Source organism: Condylura cristata, unplaced genomic scaffold, assembly GCF_000260355.1.
Source record: "Condylura cristata isolate star-nosed mole 26May11 unplaced genomic scaffold, ConCri1.0 scaffold00004, whole genome shotgun sequence".
In the NCBI taxonomy this organism is placed as follows: domain Eukaryota; kingdom Metazoa; phylum Chordata; class Mammalia; order Eulipotyphla; family Talpidae; genus Condylura; species Condylura cristata.
In genome coordinates, this window is record NW_004567105.1 from 19,852,298 (window position 1) to 19,873,814 (window position 21,517).

The following is a 21,517-nucleotide window of genomic DNA, read 5'->3' on the forward strand; positions in this document are numbered from 1 at the left end:
CGTGGTTAACAATGTTAACATTGTATACACAAGTGTTGCTACCCCAATGTTTTTTAACTATGGTTTATTTACCTATTGGGGTCAATAGGGTGGTCAGGACTACAGTCATATAGAAAATAACTCATTTTTCTTAAACAATGCAGTATTCTTGTATGAAATGACTCTGTACCACCACTTCCATAAAGCTAAGTTCCTCAACAAAAGTGATTTCTTTATGGCCCTCTAACTTTTTTATGACTCAGATATCCTACTAGCAATGTCCTGTAAAACATACGCTCTTAAGAGAGTGTATATTTCATTTTGAAGTCCATAGTTTGATTAGGCATATAGGATATAAAAGTTAGAACAATCTCAGAATTGCTAAATATGCAAATAAAATCATGAGGATACGTATGTAATCATAAATAGGAATTCAAATGCAAAAGGGGAAAAGGAAGAAAGAACTAGCTCATTATTGCAAACCCCAAAGCTAAAATGCATATGTATCAGTTTAACATTTACTGAGTAGTAATTACATAGAGTCAAGTTTTATACTTAACCCTGTACTTTCAGATGTTGAAAGCCTGTCAAGGAACTTGTATAATTTGGGGTGAGGGAGGTGATAGAAAGGACATGGTGGAGAGATAAAAATCTGCCAAGAAATTAGAGTACAAAGATAGAAATGAAATAAGGAGTTGTAACTACAATTCAAAAATGATGTAATTTGCATTACAGTAATTCAGTTGGTTTATAAGAAGAAAAAAACATTAAATGACTCAGGTTGATGGCAAGGATTTCTCCCCAAAATGAAAGTTGTGCAGTTAAAATAAATCATTGTCACTATTGAAATAGGGTTGGAAAGTGAAAAAGGACAACTTGATATTTTAAATGGAAAGAAGGCGTGTTGGAAATGAACTAGAAAACAAGTTATCTCTAAGAGTAAATATGCTAATTTTACTTGACATCAAGCATGAAACTAAGTGGAATTTTAATGCCAAATACCCAAATGTAGTATCCCACAAGTCATCATTTATTAGGTTGCATGTAGTACAGAAATACAGTATATGCATGAAAAGAGGGAGGTAGTTAGTTGCTTTGTTGAATGCAAACTTGACCTTGACTTAGCTATGTTCCCAAATTGCTTAGTAGAGAAGGAAGTAAGATATAACCTTTTTTTAAAGAAAAGGTTTTGAGAGGAGAGAGCTAGAACAAGAATACTGCATTTGCAGAAAGCTTACCTATGTAAGCTATGTAAATCAACTACCTATATGTAGTTGATTTGGGTGGTGAGATCATGCAAATTTTATTTGCAATAGAGAAGCTGTGTAAAGCCAGATACTATAAATGAGATGCTAAATCAGAGAGCCAAAGAATGCTTTGTGTTTAAGAATCAGTTTATATGGTTAGAGTCTAGGAGGGTCACACATGAAGTTAAAGTGCCCAGCAAGACATCAGTTGGAAGTGGGTGTCAATTCCAAATGTAGGATTTACACTAGATTGAGTAATAATACATGGGGCAGTTGGGAGGTTTAGAAAAGATACAAGTGGTGAAATGAAAGAGGAGGATTATGAAAGTAATTGGAGGTTACTGTGGTCAGATAGGTGGAAGGGGTGGCCTGAAGTTAGGGAGTCCTCTTAGGAGACCAATTCCAAAAAGATAAAGAATGACAATATGAACTAGGGTTAGGGCCATGAAAAGAGGGAGGTACCATTTAGGAAACACTGCAGTGAAAGGAGAAGTCAGTTTTACTGATAGGATGCAAGACTCAACATCAGAGGCAGAACTCAAAGATGAGCTAAAGCCTACAGGAATAACTAGATGATGGTAAAACAGAAGATGGGAGAACTATAGACCAAATGATAAATATTTGTTGAAAAGAACTAATTAGCCATGGAAGAGACCCAGTCTGGCAGTTTCTGGTAGAGTTCAGTTAAGAGAGAAGTAAAAAAAGAGTTGGATGATATATGAGAGCTTGAGTCAAGTTGATAGTACACATGACTTGGGAATAGCCAGTGCCCTAATGCTAGAGTCTAACTCTTTGCAGATATTTCTAAGGCACTTAAAAGCTTTAAAAGTTTTGTTCTAAGCTTTCTTTCTGTAGACACATTGTGATACAGAGGATTAGAGACAATTAGATTTGGGTTCAAACTTGCTTATTTCATAAATCTCGTGCAAAAAACGGTGTCATTATAAAACAGCTGTCAATGGTCATGTTTATTTTTTTGCAATGTGGAACGGACAAAATCAGAAATAGATAAGTATAAAGAAGACTGACAATGCTTGGTTGCATTTAATTTTATAGCTTTGAGGAAAAAATTCCTTTGCTCTTCTATCCATTTTCCTAAGTTTTTTTTTTTAATATTAAAAATAAATGCCTTAATACTCTATTTCTGATGCCTTCTCTTAACTTTTCTTTCTGGTTTTAATTCTGCTTTCCTAACTACACATTGTCTCATTTCTAGAGTTCACTGAAATTCTTATCAATCATGTTATGGGGCTTTATAAACCATCTGTGACAATCTCAGCTATTTTAATACCAGCAGTGGTTGATTCTGGGGTTGATAAAATTAAATACACATTAGGGCTGTGATTTAAGATAGTATGAAGATTTTACTTGTCCTAATAAGTACATACAGAAGTACAAATACTTGATTTAAGCTGAGTCTAGAGCCCAGAATCTTAAAACCAGTGGTGAAGTCTGGTTTTCAAATTTCAACAAGTGAGCTTCATTCACCAGGGCCAGATTAAGCTCCCCAGAGGCTGTGTTAGGGTGTGGTGCCAGGATTTCTGTCCTTTTGGCTGACAGTATAAAATGAAATTGTCCAGCTGCTACTTCCTCAATTGGGAGAAGTTTTTGCTAGAACTGCTACCATCCAGATACTTCTGCTGCTCAGTGGCCAGGACATGATTAACCTTTGGTGGCCTCTAACCAGATTCTCTACTTCCCGAGAACTCTCTCTTCTGTTTCAGATTCTCCACCTCCCTTCCCTTCATTGCTCTAGATACTACTTTTGCCCTTCAAGCCCTATCCCCTGACCACCTGTTACTAGCTTTTCATCAGTTTAAAATCAATAGGATGGTAATCCTCTTATCACAAATGGAGATAACCTATGTTATGCCTAAGGGTTTGAAAGCCAGAGGGTATTCAGTCATCCATTTTTAATGTTAAGAAACATTTGTTTGGAAAACTAGCAGGCAACCCTAAATAAGAGACATTCTGTGAGGCAGGAACAGGGGATCAAAAAAAGGAGAGAAAAAACCACAGGGACTAGAGTGAGGGGGAGTTTTACAAGGAGTACACAATGATGTAATGCTGGAAATAAAATTACTTGAAAAATGGTTTTAAAAATGAGATTTGCTTGGAGTCAGGCTCTGTTTTGAGTGGTAGAATACAGCAGAACCAAAGTATACACAGCTCATGGAGTTTACATTGTCATGAGCAGAGACAGCCATGAACAGTAAGACATTTCATGTGTGAAGTAGGATCAGGGAGAGCAGAGTAACCACTGCATCTAGGAACGTATCAAGATCTTTTTCCTGTAAGTAAAGTATACATTGCAGCTCTATTGCTCATTCTATAATCATAGCAATTCAACTGTTGAGCATGAAAAGATGGCAGATACGCCATAATCTTTTTTTTTTTTTCTTTCCTCTTTAGGCAGTAACAGTTCATGTTTGCTTCATAAATGAAGCCGCTTTAAACAAATTCCTATTCTGTCTGGAGTGACAGACCGCATCTTTTTCTGTTCTTGCTACCATGACTCTAGATGGATGATTCAGAAATTGGAACAAAGTGTTTTAATGTGAAACTGTCACTGAATTAATCATCTACAAAGAAGAACTTGCATGGAGCAGCACTCTATTTTAAGGACTTGGGGACTTGTGGTCTCATTTAGAACTTGCAACTGATGTTGGGAGAGAAAGCACGTGTCCCAGACTGCACGCACCATTTTGCATGCCTCCAGAAATGTCTAATTGCTGAAAAAAAAAAAAATCACATAGCTTTATTTTCAGTACAACCTGCAGTTTGTAGTTACATTGGTCTCTGCAAGTAGAATTCAGCCTGGATAGCGGGGGGAGTAGTTTTTCTTAAAGGGATTTAGAAAGAAAACCTTTCAAATTAAATCACAACAGCCACTGTACATACAGAAAACAGTGGCAAGAATGATTGGAGTAAGCAACTTGTCAGCCTGCTAGCTAGTCCTGAGTGATATAGGTCTGATCTTCTTGACACAAACCGTACTTGCCCATATCCCAGTAGGCACGTGGACATGGTTGACTGGGTCTATCTGTCCAGGGGAGCCAGTGTGAATTAGACTAGTGATGGCTTTGCAAAAAGGGGATTCTCAGCCATTGCAAGAAGCTATGAATACTGAGTGAGCAGCAGGACAGTCACTGAAAAGGACCTTTGGCACCCCTGGGGAAGTTGGCCTTTTCCCTTGACCACTATCGAATGTGTAAATCCTGCTTGCTAAATATATTATGAAATGTTTATATTCTAAAACTATTAAAGAATTATGTAATGGGACTTAGAAGAAATTACTGTATGTAGAAAGGCCCCATTTTCAATTCCCCCCTGAAACAAATTCAAAATAAATTATGATATTTAGTATCTAAGGTTAGAAAACGACACCCACATGCTAATGTCGGTGTTGCAAACTAGGTTACTTGGCTTTTACAAGAATGCAAGGAATCAGGAAGCTTCAGTTATTTATAGTGTAATCACCATTATCTGTTTACAGGATCCATTTATTTAAAACCAGGCACTATTCATTAAGGTTTATGAATTAAGAGAGATTTATGTAGTTATGCATGTCAGTTTGCTATTTAAGATGTATGAAGCATTTGTTGTATAAAGAGTGAATTTGGCGGGAATTTCCAGGATGGACATTGTGCTTCTAAACTAGAAAATGTAAGACATGTGAATTGCCCTCGCCAATTTTATTTGACTCAAAGGAGCATCTGACTAAAGTCAAAAATTTAATTTCTTTTAATTTACCACCAACATATACCTAAACTTTCCATTCTATCCTAATCTTTATGATAACACTAGAGTCGTATACTATACAAGCATCAGGTAACCACTTGCAATGTAGTGAGACAAAAAGAAAAACAAAACTGTTAAACTTTTGAAATCAAAGGAAAGTTAAGAATTTCTAATATAGCTGGATTTTAGCTTATGTTCAAAGCTAATGCAAATACAACTCCAGTAAGTGGCCTTTGCTCTTTTCTGTACCAAAGAGCCCAGATGATTTCTATGGTCCCTTTCTTCCCTGAAGTGCTATGGTTTTTCAAATCTAGTCATTGCTGTAAGGCACAACCCGGTGCTTTGGGAAGCTGCGTTAACCTATTCAGGCCCTTGGATACCCCCATAGTACAATCTATTGTTCATAAAACCAGAGATCACTAATTGCTAAAGGACCTGTCTCAGTGTGTGACATTGATTCTTAGGAGAGAAATAGTCCTAGATTGATGAGTTACATGTGTAGGTCATGTTATAGATTGAGGAGATTGGTACTTCTCAGTCTAACAGCTTGATTTATTTAACTAACAGTTTGTCTTCTTAGGCATATGAAAATCTATTGAGTTTGAGAGTATGATAATTGTACTTTTGTTTTCAAAGCTAGTAGCTGGGTCTTAACACTCAAGGACATGGTTCTAATCAATACACTTAAATAAACAAATTCAGCTCGTTATGAAATCCAGTGTGGTAGGCAAGGGGAGATGTGTTCTGCCTAATTAAATGCATTGGTTCATTGAGAGGTAGTTGGTTACCAATTTTTAAAAACACTACAGTTCAATAAAATGCATGAACTATAGAATATATTCAACATTATTTTGAATGTTAGCTGCTTGGGCATTAACTGTCATACCTGCTTTGAATTTTTAAAATATGTATCTATATTTTATATGTGTCCTGAATAGCCTTCATATAAGTCATGGAATACTCACAACTGACATTATAAACCATGAAATTACCTTTTCGATTGGTGCCAAATATCTGATAATTCTCTCATGTACTGTTTCAAACTTCCTCAGAATTGTGCAGGTTCTGAATGATCTTGAAAGCTTTGCACCTCTAGGTAGAACTGCATCAGCAAAAACCTGGCTCTGTGATAAATCAGTGCCTGCCCAGTGCTATCAAAGTATTCCTGGATTCTGTATTACAATCCAGTGTGCTTATTTCCACACTGCCACTTTTTAATGAGTCAGAAAAAGTGACTTTTTAAAATACAGTAAGAATAAGTAACCTATCATCTTAAAGGATTCAGTACATGAAAATGTATGAAAAAAAAGGTATGTATCCATATTGAAGTGTTTGCCTTTGGTAGAACGAAACATTTCATTGAGCATTAAAAATAATGGAGAAACTTGCTGGCATAGTTTGGTACTCTGAAGCTCAATTCACAGAATAATCTATTCAGAATTCATAGGTATTTCTTAATGTTTTTCTGTAGCTAGGCTTTGGTTTCAAAATATATATCCAATATAGGGTTTTTAGCCATTCCATAGCTATTCTTTAAAACTTAAATATTTTCAAAAAGACAAGTTTGGGAAAAATCGGATGCCCCACTCTCTCATTAACTGATAATGGTAAATTACCTCCCTGATTTGAATCTCAATTTGTTAACCTATCTAGATTGGTTACATCTTCGAGTGAAACCTATTGATATGACAGAATATAAAAGAACTGAAACCACCCAACTCAGATTTCTGTGAATAAACAATTTGAATTTGAAAATTCATTGCTGTTGTTTGTATTGTAAATAGGGTCCATTAGTAAAAGTGAAATTCAGTCTCACATAGGGTCCTTTGGATAACCATTTACACAAGAGATGGCTTTTCTTCTGCTTAAGTAAATGTTTTGGATCACCTCCCAAGAATAAAAAAAAATACCAGTACATTTTAGTCAGAAAGAGATATTGTAAAATGTGCATAATATTTGGAAATGTACCAAATTAAGCATTTAAATGCCCTCATTCTATTACAAGCTGAGAGCAGACTATGTAAGACGCTCAGAAGGTTTTGGAATGCCAGAGAATTTGGAATCCATTTGGCAAAAGGGTAATCTATAAATTATATTTTAAATTTGGAAAACAGGGTAAGAATTTTAAAGTAACTTGGCTAGTCTTTGACATAATATTTTGAAATTTGCATTAAAATATCAACGATCAATTTGAAATTCTGACGAGTTCATTTGTGGTGTTTGATTACACCATCTATGATGTTGCAGTTTTCCATTAACTAGTGTGGAAATGCTTTTTTAAAAATATATACCGACAAGTTTTTTGTTTTTTCCCTGAAGATGCAATCCATATTTTTTAAAAGGATATTCATGATCCTAAAATGTTTGCTTAGTTTTGTAAATTTATAACTGCCATCTCGAACTACATCCTTATGTTTTTAAGGTAAAATTAATTGCTTAAACTAAAATTTATAGTATTTTCAGTTACTTGGTTTTTGAAATACCAGACTCACTAAATAAAAATTTCCACTCAAAATATTCTATCTATATGCTAAGGATTGATGTGTGATATAGTGTCCTTGCCACTGTTTGTTAAATCAGTGGACTTGAAAAGTATTCAGACATTTTAGTTGGATGCACAGATAGATTGCTAGTTCAGTCATAGATTGGAGATTGTCATAGATTGTAATGTAAATGTATGTCAACACTATTCTAAATAGTTTTATTATGACTGAAGTTTAATTAAATAAAGAGGTTGTAAGATGTGATGTGTATGTGTATATACTGTATGTGTACTTTTTAAAATAGGTATATGTCCTGACCCTTTTTTATACAGGTTTGAATTTGAAATTACATTATCTATACATATACTTTATTGTTCTAAATAAAGAATTTTATGCACTCTCACAAATTTGCCATGTTATTTCATAGCTTACTTGTTCACAGGACTGAAAATGTATCAGAGTAAAATCAAATCTATGAAACTTCATTACTGTAAATTTTCTTGAAATATGGCCTAGGGGGATAAGAAATTATTTTAATTCAGTAAATATTAATCACTAAAAGTAGGATATCATAAAGTTGAATTAACTCATTATTTGCTCTTATTGGGGGCAGGTATGAAAATCACTTTGCTATATAAAAGCCACACTGATGTAACCATTCAAACAAAACTGAAGGTCAGATGTCTGAGGGCATGCATGCAGGAAAGGGAATGGAGAAGTTGGGTGTGTAAGTCCAGCTGTACAAAGATTAGATACATTTTGAATTTGAAAGGGAATTATGACCAATCTCAGGATTTTCCAAAACAAGAAATCGTAGCATTTTTTCACTTTTTTCTCCCCCATCAAACTATAGCTAGCTCTTGAGCAACAAGGGTGTTGACTATGTGGGTTCACTTATATGCGAGTTTTCTTTTAAACAGATGATGAAATTTATCAATATAATACTGTAAATGTATTTTCGCAGTTTTCAAAACATTTTGTCTGGGTTTATTGTAAAGATACAGTATATAGTAAGTACAACTTTGTTATAGGTATGATTTTTCTCCATAGGAGACTGTTCATTTTTGCAGTCTAGAGTTATCTGCAGGATTTTGACTGCATGAGGCACAGAGCCTCTAACCTCCACTTTTACGGGTCAACTGTAGTGTGTCCGGAGCATAAAATTCAGAATGATGAGACCAGAGCCTTGAATGCCACAATAAGAAGTGCAACTACTCTTAGAGAACAGGAAAAGCTACCGTGCATTTCTGAGAAGAGGAAAAGCAAGATAACACATCACTATAGCTTAGGTGGCAAGCACATAAGGAATCGTGCTTAACCCTAGCTGGTATTGCATTGAGTCCACACCGCCAGCTTTATGACATAAGACTTGCTCACCATTTCCTTTTCTTTGCTGATTCTCTCAAGTTGACTTGCAAACTTCCATCAAGATGAGCCCAGACAACTACAACAGCTTCCTAACTGAACACACTGCTGCACCACTTGGACACTCATCAATCAATGCACGTTAGAGTGACCAACAGAGTCTGATATTTTACTCCAGTTAAAGACTAGATGATTTGCTGTTTTCAGCACATGACCTAAACTCCTCATGATTTAAAAGGCCTCCCTGGACCTAATGACTTTTTTCTTTTTTAGGCCTGTGGCCATGCATACTTACACCACTTCATTCCCTTTTTAATACAAAATTCTTGCAGAGTAAATATGATCTAGATACTGCCTATTTCAATGACAAATTATTTTTTGAAACTTATTGTAGATAAGATATAAATCATGTATTTTTTGTAATGTACAGAAATATATACAGAGAATTAGCTTACCGAATTTGGAGGTAAATAACTGAGGCCTACTAGGAACTGAACTTCTAAAATATGACTGGGGGCCCACCCTAGTGGCACAACAGGTTAAAGTACAACATTATGAGGCTATCTGAAGCCACTGCAACATGAGTTCGATACCCAGCCAGGGAGGTGACCCAGACCTCTCTGTCTTGCCTGCTGCTCCCCTCAGCAGTGTAGTTCAGTCAGTCTTCCTGTTCTGCTCCCCTCTGTCTCTACTGAATCCTCTCAGCCCCTGTACCTCTGCACTCCTAGTCTGTACCCCAGTTCTAAAATGCATAAGTATATGTTTCAAAGAAAATAAAAAATAAAATATGACAGTGAGGCTATGGTCTGAGGCAGATTTTGCTTGCTATAAGCAGGGTTGCTGGACCCAGAGGTTATATATAGCTATTCTTAAAATTGAAGGCATTTATGCTCAAGATGAAGCTGAATCCTATGTAGGCAAGTGATGTGAATGTGTGAGCAAATCAAAGAACAATACAATGACTCCTGGTGGCAAACCAAATAAAACTGGAGTCCTCTGGGGAAAAGTAGCACATGTCCATTAAACAGTGGCATGAGTCTTGCCAAATTCCAAAGCAAGGCCTTAGAACACAGCATCTGCATGATGCTGTACTCTTTGCGGATTTAAATGTATTAAAAAGCCTATAAATCAAGGTGGATTTTTCCTCTTATTAAAAAACTATATATTTAATTTCATGAAAGTCACCTAGCTTCACCCTCACTCAACTGAATGCTCTTGTTTTATTTACATCCCCTAGATCTGTATGCCGTATCCACTCATATTACTCCCTAAAAATCTGATCTGTAAAGAGCTATGTTATTATAAATTACTTTTGAAAAGATAACCACAACACTTTTGTCACTTAAGAAAAATGAGTGCTTTTTAATATCAAAGAGCCAGTAAATATTCACATTTTCATAGTCTCACATGCCATTGTATATTGCAGTATTGCACTATAGCAGAACATAAATTACGTCTCCTTCCAACATTATTTTCACCCAGTGGTAAGCACTATTTGCATATGGAAGCGTTATAAATACACACACAAAATACATGACTATACCCACGTGTGTGTATGTGCCCACATACATACATATGTTCAATACTATTCTCAACTGTATCTTTTCCTTTTATTACAAGAATGTGAAATAGAGCATCAGGTCAGATAAACTTTTACATGACCTGCCATGGTAACCAGAAAATTAAAGGACACTGAGGCTGTAATACGACATGTGCCCCTTGGAATTGCAGTCCATAGTTGGCAAAATCCAACAAACTCCTTTATCACTTTTCTCAGTCAAAATAAGCCCCGCTTCTAAGGATATATCTGCCTCTTCAACCCTCTTAGTAACTGTATTTGCTCCACAGTTGTCACTGCAAGTACTTTCTTGCTTCTCATGGCTGCTTCTGGACCATTCTCTCTTCTCTAAGCCTTCACAGATGAGAATCTCCCATTATTAGATTCCATTCACCCTGACACTCACTGCTGCCTTGTTGTGCAACTAACCCCCAGCTTCTTCCCCATCCTTCATTGGTGGTGCTAGCATCTGGTTCACGGTCACTCAATGTGTTGGTATTACCGTCCTAGTCTTCCATTATGATAGACACAAGTGATCCTGTCAACGTCTATGATTTTGCATACTTGAGCTTCTCTCCTAGTGAACCAGTCCTCCACACCTTGCATCCACACCATCCCTGATCACTACTTTCCAATTTACTCCCTCATGGACCCAATCCCAGCTATCCTTTGACCCTTTGACTGGGCTTGTCAATGTATTGATTCTACCATTTTCCACTAACTGTCAACATTTGATGTCCTCTCATCTCTCCCTGCACAGGTTAAAATCCATGGTCCAGCTTTATAATCATTCTCTTGCATATACCTTCCTCCTTGATCCTTTTCACCTCCTAATATTTGCTTGGTAAAGGCCACCCCTGTGCAAATCCAATTTTCCACCCACTCTTTGCCTATAGTTACAACTAAACATCATTGAAGTATACACCATCAAGCTTATTGGTCCCTATAAATTCCTTCCCATGAACTTCCATAACACAGTTTGACACATCTACTATTTCCCTGCTCTGATTTTCCATGCTCATAACTGACCAAGTGATGTGATTTTTTCTCCCAAATCACCCACCTTAGACTCCGCCCTCTTAGTCTTACATCTTCCTGCTTCTTACTGATTATCTTGATGGCTATTTTATCTTAAATGGAAAAAAAAAAAAAGGACTTCTAAAAACTCCTAGCACAACAATACCTTTTTTCTTCAAGAGAATGATTAGGCATATAGAAAGGATAATAGGAGTCCTCCCTGGTGGTACAACAGGTTAAAGCACAGCACTATGAAGAGATCACAGCCAATGCAGCACAAGTTCATTCCCTGGCCAGGAAGGTGACCTACATGGTGCAGCAGACCTCTCCTGACCCTCCTGCTGCTCCCCTTAGTATATATCAATACATCTGCCTGTTCTGAACCCCACTCTGTTTCTGGTGAATCCTCTCACCCTGCCTCCCCCCCCCCCCACACACACACCTCTGGCTCTCTGTAGGCTTAAATAAATCTTTTTAAAAATGGAAGGATAATAGTTTCCCCATGAAACACCCACAGTTACCCATCGCCCTCATGGACATAAAAAAGCTTAAACCTCTGTAACCCTCACGGGTGCAGATTCTTCACAAGCCCTAAGAGAGGCCTCTAACAGTATGTTCACGTGGTCAAATATTTTTGCAAAACTGGCAGTCAATTCTATGGATCTTTAAGGTTTTAGCAGTTGTTCTGGCTCAAGAATGACTTCCAACAACACTTTATCTAAACAATGTGCCAATTCACGCAGGATTCATGACCCAATGGTGAGAGTATGTCTATTGGGCCTGGCACCAGAAGTTTGTGGGTGGTGGAGAAACAACATTTGAAATGAATGGAACCAGAAGCAGGCAGGTTTGTGGAAATTCTCACAATCATCGGATGTGTGAGATTGCTAACTGGAGGACTTAAGTGTTATGACTTTCTGGCCACAACAGCTTTTCTTAACCAGAAACTACTCAACAATGCAGAATGTATACTTCTAAAACCAAACAATTTTTCTCTTAATGGTGAAGAAGTACAATAGCATTCAACAAAATTGTTCTGTTAAAGAAAGTCAGTCTGTGAGAACACATTTTATACTTTTCAATGTCCTGCTCTTGACAAGTGCACAATGTCATACATCTCACATTACAGAATCATACAGCATCAAATAATCTTTCATGTTTTACACATTCAATACATCTCCCTTTTCTGATCTTCCTGAAATCAGTTTTTTGTTTTGTCTAAAGTTTTTATATTTTCTAAAATGTCATACAATTGAAATCCTACAGACTAGATTCTTTTCTCATTGACTTCTTTCACTCAGCAAAACATAAGATTCAACTATGTCTTTCATGGTGTGCTAGCTCATTTCTTTTTATCACTGAATAATATTCCACTTTATGGATATATCACAGTGTTTCTCCATTCACCTATTAAGGAAAAATTGTTTAGTTTCAGTTTGGGGGGATTTTGAATAAAATGCTATAGACATTCATTTTTTTTTGACAGAGGCGAGTTCTCAAAAACAGCTAGCTAAAAACCTAGGAGTAAGATTAATCAATTAGATGCTAAAACTATATTTAGATTTTAAGAAACGGCCTTCTAACGTGGTTGTACCACTTTGCACTCCCAGCGGCTATGCGTGAGAAGTCCTGCTGTTCCACATCATTGCAATTGCTATTGTCAGTTTTTGGGTTTTAGCCATTCTAATAGGTGGGTAATAGTATATCATTATTGTTTTAATTTGCAGTTGCCTAATGACCTTGATGCTGAGCATCTTTTCATATGCTTATTTGCCATCTGTATGCTTCTATGGAGAGGTGTCTGTTTAAATCTTTTGCCCACTTTCAAATTGGGTTATTTGTTTTCTTATTGTTGAATGTTAGAAGTTCTTTGTATATTTTAGATACAAGTCCTCTGCTAGATATGTATTTTGCACATATTTTCTACCAGTCTGTAGCTTTTCTTTTTGTTAAATCTCTTAGTTATCTTTTATGGAGCAGCTGCAAGCATTTAAAAAAAAAAAAAAGCTGTAAGGACATAGCATGTTTCTCATTCAATTCTTTCCCTGACTCACTAGAATAAAAGCAGTCTCCATGGTACCTGAAATTGTTGATGGCTTTGGTTTTTGCTGCTGTTTTCTTTTTAGTTTCCTCTTGTTTATAAAGTATTTGTAAAATACAAATGTGGATGTTCTAAAAGTATTGTGTAATGAGATGGGGCCCCACTGAAAAGCTATTAAGACATAAAGCCGTTTTAAAGACTTTAGACAAAACTTTAAGTACTCAAATAAAAGTTAAGAACATGAGAAGAAAGTTGATAAAATTTGGACACATTAATTGACTAATTTGGGAAGACGTTGTGAAATGATTCATAAAAACTGTTGAGGAATTACAAATTTTTAATATGAACATGCAAAGGGTATGGAAAGGATTCCTTCTGTCAGTTATATTTATTGATTAAAGAACTAAGAAACTATTTAAAGGAAAAGTAGAAGATACGAAAACCTAATGAATAAAGACAATTGAAGAAATTAGTTACTCTGCTGTTAAGAAGCAAACTAACAAAATGTATCATGGCACACCAAAAGCAGTAATTTGTTAACATAAAAAGGTAGCTTTTAGGGCCCTCCCTGGTGGTGCAGCAGGTTAAAGCACTGCACTGAGAAGTTAAAGCCACTTCTGCATGAGTTCGATTCCCGCCTGCCCCGGAGGTGACCACATGGTGTGGCAGACCTCTCCTGACATGCCCGCTGCTCCCCTCAGCAGTGTACTTTGTCCATCTGCCTGTTCTGCTCCCCACTCTGTCTCTGGTGAAGCCTCTCACCGCCCCTGAGCCTCTGGCCTGTACCCCAGTTCTGTATGTACAAATAAATAAATCTTAAAAAAATAAAAGGTAGCTTTAGACCCTTCAATTGACTTATAGCTAAATTAATGAAGAAAGTAGGTCACTAGAACACAATGTCAAAACATTTCAATTTTCTGCTCATGGTATAAAGTGGTTGGAAATAAAAACCTTATTCTTATCTCCACAAGAAGAATATAAACTAGAAATCAGATTAATCAAGTCAATCAATACTTAAAATTAATATCAATAAAAGAAAAACAAGAACTATCCCAAAACTGACAACAGCTCATATAAAAAGGAAAACTTCAAAGGTTTCCCCAAATTTGATAGTCCTACAAATTCATGTGACAACACAAAAATGAGCTCTGAAGATGGGGGAAAAATGTTTCTACATTGGCCCTCCCTGGTGTGCAGCAGGTTACAGCTCAGCACTGCAAGCGAGCCGCAGCTGCTTCAGTGCAAGTTTGATTCCCTGCAGAGGTGACACACATGGCAAAGCAGACCTCTGCTGTCTCACCTGCTGCTCCCCTCAGCAGTGTGCTTCGTCGATCTGTGTGTTCTGCTCCCCATTCTGTCTTTAGGGAAGCCTCTCGCCGCCCTTGCACCTTTGGCCTGTACCCCAGTTCTATATGCATAAATAAAAATATTTTTTTGAAAAATGTTTCTACATTGCCAGCAGTAACAGAAATGTTGATCTGTCATTTCTAGTGAAAGGAAAACTGAGTTATCTTACTTTCTGTACTTTTATAAAACGTTACGAAGCCATTTTTATATGAAGAGGTGATGAGAGAATATGCAGTCGAAAATAAAGGGAATTGTTACAGAGGCATGAGTGACAGCAGAAAGTTAAGCTGTTTTTCTGATTATTGTAATATTTGTAGCTGTTAACTTTATAGTCAGATTTCCTTACTGTTATGATACAGATAACCATACTTTGATGGAAAGGTAGTTCCAATCATTGTGGACAAAATCCCATCCTCTCTTGCCTAGAATATTCTTCCAGTGTTTCTCCCCTCTTCTCCCATAGTATTTCTCCAATCTGACTTCCCTCTTACAAAGTGCCCTTGTGTACTCCATTTTTATTCACATAAACAAAAATAAAATTGAGCAAAAGTAGCAAAAGAAAAAAAAAACCAGTATGAGTTCTTTCCAGATTAGAAAAAGGTTTACTCCTTCCTAGTAGGTTAAGCTGTTTTGCTCTCTTTTAAAGGAAAAAAAAAGGTGTATATGCTTTTTTAATGTATGATTCCTTTTTGTTTATTTTAATGTGGTAAGTTTAATATTTACATGTTAAATTAACTTTGCACTCCTATAATAGACCCAGTTTGATTGTTTGCTCTTGTTTATTGTTGGGCTGAATTTGCAAACAACTTACTGGAATTTTTCCGTTATATTTATAGAAAGAACTAATCTATAAATATAATTTCTTATAATGTCAGGTGACTTCATAAAGTAAACATTTAATGTTTTAGAAAATTTTTTTTATAGATTGAAATTTCTACTAAATATTTGCAAAAACAAACATCTAGACTGAATTTTCTTCATGGAAATTTTAAATAAGCATTCCATTGAGTTGAGTGGACTACTGGACTATTTGAGTGAATTATTGGACCCTTATGATTTTGAGGATTACATTTTGGCAAGTTGTATTTAATAGGAATTTTCCTGTTTCTTCTAAATTTCCTAATTTATTAACAGCTGATAAATTTTTAATGCTTTTATTTCTGTTGTATTAATAAACAGTTGTTTATTTTTCCATTATGTTTTTATAGAAAAACTTCCTTATCACTAATTTTATGATTCCTTTCAAAAAAGTAACTTAATTGTTTTCATGCTAGTGTGTGTTTATTTTCATAGATTTAGTTTCTGTTTTTTTTTCTTTTCATTAAATTGTAACTTTTAATATCTTTGGATTTAATTTGATATTCATATTCTTTAAGTGGATCATTCTTTTCTCTAATATGCATTAAGGCTATATATTTACTAATAAAGAAAGATTAGTTTTGGTAGCACTTCACACAATCTGAAATACAGTATTTCCTATCAATTGATCATGTCATTTTGTAACTTTGACTAAGATTTTATTGTCCTGTGATTTATATAAAAATAATCTTAATTTCCAAATATGAGGATTTTCTAGTTTGTCCTTTATATTCACTCTAGCTTAATTACACTATGGCAAGAAAGCAGATACTTTGAAATTGCTTGAGACATACTTTATGATCAAGTTTTAAAATCTTTTGCATATTTAAAAATGCACATTCAATGGCTGTTCAATGCAGTATTCTATATGTATAAAATTAGGTTGGTTTGCTTACTATATTGTTAATATCTTCTATTTCCTTATTGAATTATCTGTTAGTTCTATCAGTTACCAACAAAAGACACATCTTCCCTCTTCAGATGTGAAGATTTTGGCCTTCCACATCAAAAATTTAAGTTGTAGTCTTCAGGGTATATAAAAAATATCCTAAAGGAGCATATAATTACCAAACTAATAGAAGCAATTTGCCTATGGGATTACTAGAGTGGAAATCCTATTCATTCCTATTCCTTGTTAATCCCAAACACATTTTCATTTCATTACTCCACCAAAAACTGCTCCTATCAAAATTGCTGTGTTACGAAATTGGTAGTCAACTCAGAATCCTCTTGCTGTACAATTCCTGTCATCCCTGTCTACCATGATGATCTTTACTAGATGTTCGTTCTCATTCTCGATCTTTCTCATCATCTTCCTGTCTAGTCAATGTGGGTGTGTTCCACAGTTCAGTCCTTGTCTCTCTTCTTTTAGAAAGCCCTCATTTCTTGGCTATCACATTCATTCAGCCCATGCTCTTTAAATAACACAGATAAGGCAAACATACCCTACTTCATTTATCCACCCAAGAAATCTCTCTGTTACGATATCTGAGTGTCATTTCTAACCTGGTCAGAACTGAACTAGTAAAAACAAAATAAAATACAACACTCCTATTTATCCTAAGGAACTCCTCTCTTGCTATTATCTAAATAAAATATTGAAAATATTGTTATGCCCAGAGTTTTCCTTTCATTAATTGGACAATATTCTAAGTACTGTGTGTTACAGTTAAAAATTGTTTATTCTGAAGGGTGTTTTACATATCTATAGTTTGTGTCTTAAGTATTTTTGATGATATATTTCTTTCCTCAGTCTATAAACAATGATTTTAGTACCTAATCATCTGTAAATACCCTATTTGCATTCTGAGATGAATTCACTCCAAGTCAGGTATTTTATTTTGGGTCATGAAGTTGCTCAAGAAAATTAATCTCAAGCAAAAGGAAATCATGTATGCAATAAAGCATATCCATGTAATATTCAGGAAGTATTTTAGTCACTTTAAAAACATTTTTTAACAATTTATTTATGCATACAGAAAGGGGGTACAGCCAGAGGTGCAAAGGCAGCTAGAGTACTCACCAGAAAGAGAGTGGGGTACAGAATGGGCAGATCAACCAAGTACACTGCTGAGGGGAGCAGCGGGCAAGACAGAGAGGTCTGCCCCTCCTCGTGGATCACCTCTGGGGCAGGGATTGAACTCATGCTGAAGCATACCATGGCTTGGCTTAGCCTCGCAGTGCAGTGCTCCAACCTGCTGCACCAACAGGGAGGGCCCACTTTAAAAACTTTTTAAGCGTGTTAGAATAATACTTCCTCTAAAAACTTCTAGAAAATAATGTCACCATAAAATTGACTGCTTAACTCACTCACTGTAACTCTTTAGATGTTTGAAACCACTATCAAATTGTCTTTCTCTAACTTTTATGCAAACTGCTTTTTTAATTTCTGTTTGTGAAAATACTGGCAGGGAAAAAAATGGGTGAGGTTGGAAACAGGTATTTGTTATCTATAATATTCTGCAGAATATCAGAGTCAAATGTGTTTTTTAATGAAACCATTTATTTTGGAATGTAAGCATACGAAAAGCTTACTCTGAAATGCAGTGGCTGTGTCTCTTTCAACAAAAGCCAAAATTCTTTAATGACCTATATGCTGTACTTGTTTGACCCCTAATTAACCTTGCCTTCCACCACTATCCTTTGGACTCACTCTGCCCTCATCACCCCAAATTCCTATCTAGGGGTTCACCCCAAATTCATACCTAGGGGCGTTTGCACTTGTGCTGTATGTGACCTCTGCCCACGCCCTCAGGCATCCATCCCTGTGGGTTTACTCCCTCACCTGGCTCAAGTATCACCTCTCAGTGAAGCTCAACCTACATCCTCCTCAAAGTAGCAGTCAGTCTTCCTATCCCCAAAACTCAGGCCAACTTAGTATGTTCTGGATTTTTTCTTCCTCTACAATAGAGGTCCCAGAACTATCAGTTTATGGTGCTCTTGGTCTCTCAATACTTCCCACCCTCCCAAGTATCTGTGGGCAAAAGAAACAGCTAAATCTCATATTTATTAGATAAGATTCAAACAAATACACCCTAACAACTTAATGGCCTTTTGAGAAAAAAAAATACACGCAAGTGAAATAAATCATATTGCATTCTTAATCATAGTAACTGACCAATGGGAGATATGTGCCTGTTGGAATTTCAGTGACTTATCTACACTTGGAATCCTGATGGCCAACACCACCCTCATTTCCTGTACACAATGATATTTGCATATTCTTTGCCTGTTCGCAGCAACTATTGAAAAGCTGGCTTTGAAAAGATATGTCACCAAAGGAAACCTGACACAGTGTAATGATGAAATTTTGACCTACCTCAGCTAAGTAACTTGCATATTGTCTTAATAGACATTGTCATGTTTCTCTTAAAATTTGCTAACTTGTATCATCCCTATCATTTTGCCGTAGTACCTCAGGATACTTTGGCATGGTTTAGGAACCGCTACTCTAGCAAATTATAATTGTTTCCTAGGTATTATTTTCATAGGTATTTTTTCCATGCCACCTAGCCTCATGAAAGATTATAAACAAGCACAGGAATTTGTGCCTGTTTTGTTCTCTGATAGAGCCCAAGTTTCCTGACTAGTCCTAGCAAATGTCAGTGTTTAACATATGTAAGTGGAATAACAGGTTATTGGTCACATATTTCTTTTTCTGTGACTATTTTTACCAATTTTCTGTAGAGGTACTTTAAATCTTTATGGTCATGTCTTTTCCTTAAGAATCTACAAAGATTTTATGTCTCAGTGGACTATTTTGTGATTGTAAAAATAATAAAGTTGCAGTAAAAAATTATTTCCTTTTTTTAAAAGAAATGATGATTTTAAATTATTTTATGAAGCACCTATTAAGGATCTAAGCTAGAGATATAACTTGATCTTCATCCAAATGGTTAGCCGGCTGTGTCACCACTGCCTATTAAATAATTGATCTTTCCCCACTGTTTTCAAATAACAGCCTCTCCACACACTCAACTCCCATGTGTATTTTGGCTTTGTTTCTAGAACTGCCAATTCTGTTTTATGTCATTTTGTTCCTTCTCAAGCAACAATCTCTAACTTACTGTGATCTTAAAAACTGTTTTTAGTTCCTTCATATCCTAATGGATAGTTAATTTGGGGAAGCATAACGTAGTGCCCGTTCTGAAACTAACCTTTAAATGTTAATTTCAATAAAATGACTTGGCAACGATTACAAATCACAATTCAAAGAAAAATTAAACAAAAGTTCTCCAGGAGACCTCTTTTTTATCCATCAACTATTAGACATATTGCAGGCACACAAATTTTCAGCTAATCAAATACCTTCTGACCCTTAAAAACAGGGCAGCTGGAATGACATTCTTACATATAAGCTGAAGACTAATCATGAGGAAGATCTCTGAAAGTAACCAGCGACCTGCTCAGTCTTTTTGACTAGGGTTTTGAACATGTCCGTAGTGGTGTTATGTCTGCTATTTTATCCTTGATGAATCCCCCAAGCTTCCCAATATTCCATTAGAAACACAAAGCAAAATCCTATCTTAATTTTAATAATATATTTGAATGGAGTAAGTAAGTTGCTCAACTTTGCATGTAAAAGTATAGAGTAGGTAACTTTATGCATCTACTTGAATTCAATGAAGACATGTGCATATACATCTGTGAGGAATTTAACAGAGCTTTTGGCAATTTGAAAAATACTCAAAATGTGAATGCTTGTTTAAAAATGTTCAAGAATTTCAATACTTGTCTCAATGTCTTCATAAGCAATTCTTTAGTTGGTACAAGTCCACTAAGTGTGGGCAGGGCTTAAAACATGGATTAGAGAGGTGTTTGTTTTTCTTTTCTTTTTCCTTCAGACATATGAGAAACTTGAGACCTTGGCCAGAGACAAATACAAGGACAAGTTTCTTTATCCTTGACAATGCAGCATGCTTTCTTGAGTTGATGGAAATATATTCTATGGAAACCAACTACAATAGTCCCTCTTATTTATAACTAGTAGTGAACAGATTAAATGTGTAATAATGGTGCAAAAGACCAATTAAGGTAAGGCACAGGAACAGGAAGGCATTAGAGACAGTTTTTGTCACATTTACAGGACTGTATTCCAACTACCAATTTTTTTTTACCTCCAGTTTTGGAGGGTTCTTGCTTGTAACCACTTCTGTTGGTATGGGGTTGTTTCAGACTAGCCAACTGCATTAAATGCATTATTTTATCTCCAAAGTTGTCATTGAAATGTCTGAATCATTCCTACCATTGAAAACAATTCTGTCAGCACAGTCAGGTAGAAGCATTTCCAACTTCTATAGAAAATGGATGAAGCTGGGATGTTTCCTGTGCCAATTAGCAGTTTTGCTGAGCAAGAAGGAAGTGTGTTTAAAGATGTTTGAATGAGAACCCAGCAAGCTCAGTATTTGAATGAGAACAACCCAGCAAGCTTCTTGGGCTTTTGGCATCCACAGAGGCCACAGTAAAGAGTTCCCAGGAAGGTCATCCAATTTCAATGAGCCAGAGGGATTAAGTGGGAGGGAACCAGTTGTGTGGCTTGTTCCCTTCAGCACATGTCTGGGGAGGACATTTGCCAATGCCTGGCACCATAGGGCTTATAAATAGTTTCTAGCTAAACTTGGGAATACAGCTTTCTAAAAACAAAGACATGATGGTGCAAAAGAAGTTCAGTGAAACTCCAAATTATCTGAAAAGTCAGGTTGCAAATGTATTTTTGGAAGTAACATATAAGCTTCAAAAATAATTTGATATCGATTCAGGAGTCAAGTTTATTTGATGATGGACTACATCTCTGATGATTTGTCTATGCTACTGTTGGACACAGTGATTGGGGAGTGACTAACCAGACCACATTTCAGCAGTACTTTAATTTTAATGGAGA

The 21,517-nt window shown here is 36.0% G+C and overlaps 1 protein-coding gene and 1 pseudogene across 1 annotated transcript in view; both read left to right on the forward strand.

The window, feature by feature from the left end:
• The window catches only part of KITLG (KIT ligand), a 77,879-nt gene extending 70,043 nt beyond the window's left edge, over positions 1-7,836 (forward strand). Inside the window, exon 10 of the mRNA XM_004675833.2 lies at positions 3,639-7,836. The gene's annotated coding sequence lies outside the window, so the exon portion shown is untranslated. The remainder of the gene's footprint in view (positions 1-3,638) is intronic.
• A 1,766-nt stretch (positions 7,837-9,602) lies between these two features.
• LOC105854734 lies at positions 9,603-9,922 on the forward strand (annotated as a pseudogene).
• The last annotated feature ends 11,595 nt before the right edge of the window (positions 9,923-21,517 follow it).